The 7,802-nt window shown below is 44.7% G+C and overlaps 1 protein-coding gene across 1 annotated transcript in view; it reads right to left on the reverse strand.

The window, feature by feature from the left end:
• Positions 1 to 7,397, reverse strand: part of PRKG2 (protein kinase cGMP-dependent 2) — an 88,009-nt gene extending 80,612 nt beyond the window's left edge. Inside the window, exon 1 of the mRNA XM_066574918.1 lies at positions 7,324 to 7,397. The gene's annotated coding sequence lies outside the window, so the exon portion shown is untranslated. The remainder of the gene's footprint in view (positions 1 to 7,323) is intronic.
• Positions 7,398 to 7,802: the final 405 nt, after the last annotated feature.

Below are 7,802 nucleotides of genomic sequence, written 5' to 3' on the forward strand. Positions count from 1 at the left end.
CAGGAAAGAAAAGAGTAGAAACAAAAGGTTTTCCTGAAAATGATATGTTTTAAAGTGCTCTAAGGCCGGGCTCAGTCGACTGAACAAACGTTGTGTGACTCATGACGCGTTTTATCGCGGTGTGAGCCGGCCTATTTCTGCGTACGGCAGCGATTTTGTATCTCACACACTCAAATTTAAGGCCTCGGTCAGACAAGTGTTTTTTTTGCACGCCTATGTGCGCAAAAAAAAAAAAATTGCCTCCACGGTTGTGCAAAATGCGCGTGACCGAAGCTCAGTGCTTTTTTTTTACATGTGGACAAATTAAAACATGTGAACGGGCAAAGTTCCATATGCCTATTCACTGGAGCTGCTATGCTTGTAGAAGCGCAGCTGCTCCCCGAAGGTCGCCTCATCACTGAACACTGTGACAGCACTGTCAAAGTGTTCAGTGGTGATGGGACTGCAATGTGGAGGAAAGAATCCCCTGTCACAGCTGTGGCAGAGAATCCCAATGCTATCCCATTGCTTTCAATAGGACCAGCGCTACTGCTATCCTTCTGATAGCTGCTGCAGGGGATTCCATGAATGTGAAACTCCTGGATGCTGTCACATCCAGGTGCTTCACCTTGTTGTCAATGGGGCCAATGGCAGCGCCAACCCCATTGAAAACATAGGGAGTAGATGGGCTTCTCTGCCACAGCTGTCACAGCTCTGGTAGGGAATTCCTTCATCTCTGTGGGGACAAAGGAAACCCCTACCCCAGCTATGGAAGAGGAGTGCGATGTTATCCCATTGCTTTCAATGGGGCCGGTGCTGCTACCGCTCCATTGAAAGCAATGGGATGAAGGCAACCAGGGGGTGTTGGTGGGGGCTTGAAATATAAGCCCTCCCCCCGAAAATCATCCCTAGCTATAGGAAAAAACAGCTTAACTCACCTAGAAGCGCTGTCTGGCTCTTCTCCCCATCCCAGGCAGTCTTCCTCTGTATTCTGGTGGCCGGGATTGAAAAATCCCCACCTCTAGAAAGCTCTGCCTCTGATTGGCTGAGCACTGTGACCAATCATAGACAGCGGTCAGCCATTGAATGACAGCTGAGCGCATGAATCAGAGCTGGTGCTTTCTGGAGGCGGGAATTTTTCAATCCCTGCCACCAGAATACAGAAGAAGACTGCTGGGGATGGAGAGAAGAGCCAGACAGTGCATCTAGGTGAGCTTAGTTTTTGTTTTTTTCCTACAGCTAGGGATGATTTTCAGGTTAGGGCTTATATTCCAAGCCCCAAGCCCCCACTCCCCCAAAAAATGTTTGCTGCAGGGGTTGCCTTCATCCCATTTCTTTCAATGGGGTGGTTGCAGCGCTGGGTCCATTGAAAGCAATGGGATAGCATCGTGGTCCTCTGTGACAGCTGTGGCAGGGGATTCTTTTGTCCCCGCAGGGAGACCCATCATCACTGAACACTGTGACAGTGCTGTCACAGTGTTCAGTGATGAGGGGACTCCCCGTGGGGATTAACGGGACATCACACAATGTCTTTACGCGCAGTACAAACCTCACCGGCTTGCATTCTGGGCACACATCTTTTGCATGTGCGAGTATTTGCGCCTCTAAAAAACGGACATGTGAACACTTCATAGGAAACCAATGGTTCTAATAGATGCAATTTTTTTGCGCACATAGGCACGCAAAAAAAAATTGTTCATCTGACAGCGGCCTAAATGTGCTGTTGTGTATTGAATTTGTGTGCTCCTGCAACCTAACCCCGCATGACTCGGCAAAATCCAACCTACCCACCTATCATGCCTCTGGGGTTCCGGGATTGGAGATTAAGTATTTCCAACGGGTTTGGTGAGAGTGATGGTATAAAAGGGAGTGTGGGTGGAGCTTAAGTCAGTCTATTCTAGGAAAGAAGGAACATCAGAGAGAAGCCAGTGCGGTGGAAAGGAGAAAAAGAAAAATGTGAGTACCAAAGTCAGTTTATGTGTCACGGAGAGAGGGTCAGCAAAGAAGAGAGAAGAAGTAGGAGAGAGGTTAAGGTCTCATTCACACGAGCACTGTTTTAGTGCAGTATAGGTGCATGAAAAAAATTGCACCTATACTGCGCTAAAAATCGCGGAAATGGACAGCTGCTCAAGGAGGAGAAGGAGAAGAAGCCCCACAGGGCTTTGGGATTTCCCTATAGCAGAGAGAGAGAGATCGGGGTTATGGGGGATTAACCCATAGCCCTGCTCTCTCTCTCTCCCTGCTATGGGTTAATCCCCCATTGCCCCGCTCACTCTCCTTGCTATGGGAGATTAACCCATAGCCCTGCTCTATCTCTCCCTGCTTTGTGAATCCATAAGGTATCTCGCCGTAGTGCAGAGAGAGTGGGTGGGGCTAGAGAGAGAGGAGTGGGGCTATAGTGCTTCTCATAGGAATTCCCCATAGCAAAGATAGAGGGGTTGGGCTAGAGAGACGGGGCTAGAGGGTGGATGCTTCTAGCCCCACCCCCTCCTTCGCGATCTTGGGGAAGCCCTGTAACCCCGGCCCACTGTCTCTCCGCTATAGGGAAATGCCTTGGGGAGAGAGGTGGAGGAAGTCTCCTACTGCCTCACACTGCTGGGGAATTGCCCAACGGTGGGGCAGGAGGAATACCTGCTGCTTACAGCAGGACATTTAAAATGTGCTGCCCAGAAACAGATTTTAAATGTCCCATTGTAAATTCCTATTAGTCCCTACGGTGGTAAAGGGAACCCTCGGGAAGTCTCCTCATCCCTGCGGGGACTAACAGGCACCTATTTTTCCTCACATGTATAAAACAATCGCAAATGCAACAATTTTGGTGCGCAAATGTAGAGAAAGATAGAGCAGGTTCTATATTTTTGCACTCGTAAGTAATATGAATAAACCCATTGATGTCATAGGGTTCTATTCTCTGCATATTGTGCACGCAAATTTTTCATGTGGAAATATGCAAGCAAATACGCTCACGTGAAGTCGCCCTGAGGGCGCATTCAAATGATCGTATATCGGCTGGGTTTTCTCGCCCAGCCGATATACGGCATCTCTCTCTGCAGGGGGAGGAGGCCAGAAAAGCCGGAAGCAGTGCTCTGAGCTCCCGCCCCCTCTCTGCCTCCTCTCCACCCTCTCTCCGCCCCTCTGCACTATTTGCAATTAAGAGGCAAATATCTCCTATATATCCGTCTATCCCATATCTATCTATCTATCTATCTATCTATCTATCTATCTATCTCATATCTATCTATCTCATATCTATCTATCTATCTATCTATCTCCTATCTATCTCATATCTATCTATTTATCTATCTATCTCATATCTATCTCATATCTATTTATCTATCTATCTCTCTATCTCTCTCCTATCTATCTATCTCTCTCCTATCTATCTATCTAACTATCTATCTATCTCATATCTATCTATCTATCTATCTATCTCATATCTATTTATCTATCTCCTATCTATCTATCTATCTCATATCTATCTATCTATCTCCTATCTATCTCATATCTATCTATCTCCTATCTATCTATCTATCTATCTATCTATCTCCTATCTAGCTATCTATCTCCTATCTATCTATCTCCTATCTATCTATCTATCTCCTATCTATCTATCTACCTCCTATCTAGCTATCTATCTCCTATCTATCTATCTCCTATCTATCTATCTATCTATCTATCTCACATCTATCTATCTCTCTCCTATCTATCTATCTATCTATCTATCTCACATCTATCTATCTCTCTCCTATCTATCTATCTATCTATCTATCTAGCTCTCATATCTATCTATCTATCTCATATCTATCTCTCTATCTATCTCTCTCCTATCTCTCTATCTATCTATCTCCTATTTCTCTCTCTCTCTCTCTCTCTCTCTCTCTCTCATATCTATCTCTCTCCTATCTATCTCTCTATCTATCTATCTCTCTCCTATCCATCTCTCTATCTATCTCCTATCTATCTATCTATCTATCTATCTATCTATCTATCTATCTATCTCTCATATCTATCTATCTATCTATCTCTCTCATATCTATCTATTTATCTATCTATCTATCTCATATCTATCTATCTCTCTCTCTCTCCTATCTCTATGTCTATCTATCTCTCTCCTATCTATATCTATCTAGCTATCTATCTCTCTCCTATCTCTCTCTCTATCTCTCTCATATATATCTCTCTTCTATCTATCTATCTATCTATCTATCTATCTATCTATCTATCTATCTATCTATCTATCTATCCATCTATCTATCTATCCATCTATGTATCTATCCATCTATGTATCTATCTCTCTCTCTTAGGCCTCATGCCCACTTGCACGCACATTGCTGAATCCCGCAGTGAAATCCGTGCATGTCCGCGGACATGGAGGGGGAAAATACATTATACTCACCTCTCCGGACGCTGCGGGGCTCCCCACCGTGCTGACCGGATTTTCTTTCTTCCGGTCTGCAGACGTCCTTGGCACACCGGCAGCGTGCCGCGTGCACGAGCTCCAATATTTAAAAAATCTACTGTTCTCCCGCGTATCCGTGGCACAGTACAAAAACAGCTGCGGCTGTGCCGCGGATACAAACAGCTTCCATAGACTTCAATGGAAGCTGCGGGAGCCACCCGTGTGGCAGATCCGCAGGAAAATGGAGCATGCTGCGATTTCTTCCTGTGCGTGTGACCTGTAAACCGGGAAGGAATCCCATCTGCATGCTTTTAGCTGCCTTACCGATGCCAATGCATCCCTATAAGCAGTAAGATGCACGGATCTCCCATGCGGGGGCCACGTGCGGATTTTATAAATAAAATCCGCACATGGATATTGGCCCTCAGGCATAGATACGGGGCGAGGGGAAAATAGGACCTGTGGGGGCGCCCGAGCTGAACTTTTGCACCCGGGCCCCTGAGCCTTTAGGTACGCCCCTGGGCCGTACAATCGCCTTAGCCCTGAACTGTATCTCTGTATACTTCTCATTTCATATAGAAGGCAGATAGAAGCTTTCTGCATCTGATTCCGTACAAATGTGATCGAAGAAATAGTATAGACAATTCCGTGCATATAGATGTATTCTCCCCTAGAAGTAATGCTTCTCAATACACAAAGAGTCTGACGAAGTCAGAAACTTTATGGCTCCTATGCAAAAGGACTCATGTGGGATCTGGGCACTTCTGTTCAGGTTCCATGACAGTTTTATGAGTTTATAGTTATAAAGGCCGCGCCAAAAGCACAATCCCTGTTCATACAGTATTCTCTTTAGGGAAAATGAGTGTTATATAATAGCGTCCCGGAATGGAGAGCTGCTCAATAACAGGGGCTCCTTTTCTGGAGGACCTCGGGCCATCCTAGTTATACAGCTATCTATCTATTCATCTCATATCCATCCATCCATCTATCCATCTCTCATATCTATCTTTCTACACATGTATAGATGGGCCAAATTTTGCCTTAATTGTGACATCACAGCACAGAAAGTTATCTTAACACATTTAAAAGCTTAAAGGGGTTGTCCCACGCTGAAACGGGTTTTTTTTTTTTTCAACAGTTCGGCGCGAGACAACCCCGATGCAGGGACTTAAAAAAAAATCCGCACAGCGCTTACCTGAATCCCCGCGCTCCGGTGACTTCTTACTTACCCGGTGAAGATGGCCGCCGGGATCTTCTCCCTCGGTGGACCGCAGGGCTTCTGTGCGGTCCATTGCCGATTCCAGCCTCCTGATTGGCTGGAATCGGCACGTAACGGGGCGGAGCTACACGGAGCCGCTCTCCGGCACGAGCGGCCCCATTGAGAAAAGAAGAAGACCGGACTGCGCAAGCGCGTCTAATCCGGCGATTAGACGCTGAAAATTAGACGGCACCATGGAGACGAGGACGCCAGCAACGGAACAGGTAAGTGAATAATTTCTGATAACTTCTGTATGGCTCATAATTAATGCACAATGTACATTACAAAGTGCATTAATATGGCCATACAGAAGTGTATAGACCCACTTGCTGCCGCGGGACAACCCCTTTAAGACAACAAAAGCCATTGTAAAATACTTCAAGTCTAAATCAACCACCTTTCTAGTACGGCGCACCGTCACATCATGTAGAGTGAAGCTAAAGAAATACCATCTGCAGATGCTTAAGGTCTTACCATAATTTGTCATCTGTGGCTTTACAGAACTGCCACTATACCTACTGCATTATCTTAAGGGACCTCTCACACAGGGTGGTATTTGGCTGCAGGAAACCTGCACACATGGGAATTTTGCCAACTAGTGTGGTTGCATTTTTAACTGCAGACTGCGTTCTGTGTAAAGTCTTGCAGAACTTCTTGCATTCCTTTCTGCAGACATAAAGTGCGACTTTACATCTCCTAAAAGTAAGGAATCCGCAAGAATAACTCCACAAGACGTCCTTCATTCCGCAGAAGAAAGCTTTTTCCAATGCAGAATTGAATCTTGCAGTTTTGAAATAGAGACGCGCGGATTTTAACAGGTGCGGAATTCAAGTCCCATGCGGCTAATATTGTGACGCAGAAATACTTATTCCTTCCCATGTGAAAACACCCTATGATTGATGGCCATCACAGTGTACTAACCATAAAGCCCTGAAGAATGATGTTGCATCTGCATGCCATATTATTGCAACAATGTATACAAACAACAGAATGTAACAGTAGTTTCCAGAGTGAGCGAATTTACAAACATATATAGTAAAGTTTATCATACTACCCTGTTTCCCTGAAAATAAGACATACCCTGAAAATAAGACATAGCATGATTTTCCAGAATTTTTGAGGATGCAAAACAATTTTTCAGGCTTTTTGAGGATGCTTGAAATATAAGCCCTACTCCAAAATTAAGCCCTGCTAACAGTTAATTAAAAAAGTCAATTTAAATAGTGTCCAGGCAGCTATACATGTAAAAAACGTAAACCTTTTTGAACAAAAATTAATATAAGACACTCTCTTATTTTCGGGGAAACACGGTAGTTGTTAGGTGTAAACCTATATTGCTACTTGATGATCAGTTCTTGGGGACTATTTCATAGAAATAGATATAAAATGACAAATTCAGCTCTGCTATGTCTGTGCATCAAGAATCAGAGATAAGAAAGTGAGAACTGCCAGTGACAACAGAGATCTTCCAAGAAGTGTCACACTGACAATAAACAAAACAAACCCCTTTAAAGCAACTATATATGATTGATAGATCAATAAGAGAGAACAGAAGTCGTATTCACAAAGTATTATTGTAAGTCCTCTTCATTGTGTTGGACCTTCATCTCCTGTCACCTCAGTTCTGTCCCACTGCCACAGGTAATGGACAGGATTTCCACTGTCAGTAAGTGATGTCTGCTCTCACCTGAAGGTTGTCCTTGTAATCCTTCTCACCTGAGTCCTCAGTTCACCTGACTCCTAAGAAGAATCCAGCAGTCATCTCTTCTGTATAAGATGCTTGTGCCTTCCTGTAACCCTGTGTGGACATCAGATGAAGCCTCTCAGTGTCATCTCTCTTCCCTCAGGGCACAGTCTGACAGAAGGAGAGCAATGATTCCTAATTCTGTAACACATGGTGCACTGTCCCTGACTGCTCTGTCATCTCCCTCCCTCAGTGAAAGACACCCCTGGTTGGGAGGTGGCAGCCCAGGGTGCAGCAGGTCACTATTGTCACCCATGGGAGTAGAAGGGATGAGACGAATCAGAGGTTCCTTGTCCTGCTGTGACCAAAAACAAGACATGCTCTTAAGCTCTAGAAGTAACAAAGCCCTCAGTTTATAACCCAGAGTAAATTACTTATGCTTCTTACTGATAATAATTATTGAGCACGGCCTAAATTTTATT

Source organism: Eleutherodactylus coqui, chromosome 7, assembly GCF_035609145.1.
Source record: "Eleutherodactylus coqui strain aEleCoq1 chromosome 7, aEleCoq1.hap1, whole genome shotgun sequence".
Taxonomy (NCBI): Eukaryota; Metazoa; Chordata; class Amphibia; order Anura; family Eleutherodactylidae; genus Eleutherodactylus; species Eleutherodactylus coqui.